At 44.8% G+C, this 957-nt stretch overlaps 1 non-coding gene across 1 annotated transcript; it reads right to left on the reverse strand.

The window, feature by feature from the left end:
• Nucleotides 1–254: 254 nt before the first annotated feature.
• Nucleotides 255–362, reverse strand: LOC131167152 (small nucleolar RNA R71). Its single transcript, XR_009140011.1, has one exon. It is a non-coding gene; the product is annotated as a small nucleolar RNA R71 (small nucleolar RNA).
• Nucleotides 363–957: the final 595 nt, after the last annotated feature.

Here is a 957-nt window from a genome sequence, read left to right on the forward strand (position 1 = left end):
TTATCTGTGATTCCCCAGCTTCACGGGATGGACTCTAAGAGTCCGTACCAACACTTGACAGACTTTGAGATGGTTTGCACCACTTTTATTAATAAGGTTGGGACTAATGAATACATTAAACTGCGTTTGTTTCCCTTTTCTCTAAAAGACAGGGCAAAAATATGGTTTAATTCTTTGCGCCCTAACTCCATTACTAGCTGGGCTGAAATGCAGCGTGAGTTCTTACATAAGTTCTTTCCTTTTCAGAGAACTCAGTACTTGCAGGAGCAGATAAGTCAGTTCATGCAAAAATATGGCGAGACATTCCAGGTATGTTAGGAGAGATTCAAGGACTTGATGAACATATGCCCGCACCACAGTTTCGAATCGTGGAGGTTAGTGAACTATTTTTTTACTGCTTTAACCCCTGTGTGCAAACAATTTGTCCAGACTATGTGCAATGGGATGTTCTTCCGTAAGGAACCAGATGAGGGCTTATCATTTTTAGACTATCTCGCCGAGAGTGCCCAGGAATGAAACACGCGTCCCGAACGGGCACTGATAGCAACACAACCTCTCCAAGCAATCAGTGGTGGAGGCCAATACGATGTCAAAGAGGAGACTAGCTTACAAGCTCTGGTTGCTGCGTTGTCTAAGAAACTGGAAGTTATGGAATCAGAGAAAGCGAAATCTGAGGTTTGTACTATCTGTGAGACTTCAGACCACAGGCCTCAGGACTGTCAATTCTTACCAGTATGGCAAGAAAGTAGACCTGATCGGGTACCATCTGCAAATTGGGTCAACACAACGCAGAATCAACCGCTCTCGAACACTTATAACCCAGGATGGCGAAATCATCCGAACCTCCCATGGAAAAATGATCAGCTAAGTCCATCATCCTCACGGTATCAGCAAGTTCCTCAATCGTATGCACCGCCTCCGCAATAGACATATCAGCCAGTTGCTGCTCCTCCACCA

Source organism: Malania oleifera, chromosome 10 (genome assembly GCF_029873635.1).
Source record: "Malania oleifera isolate guangnan ecotype guangnan chromosome 10, ASM2987363v1, whole genome shotgun sequence".
In the NCBI taxonomy this organism is placed as follows: domain Eukaryota; kingdom Viridiplantae; phylum Streptophyta; class Magnoliopsida; order Santalales; family Ximeniaceae; genus Malania; species Malania oleifera.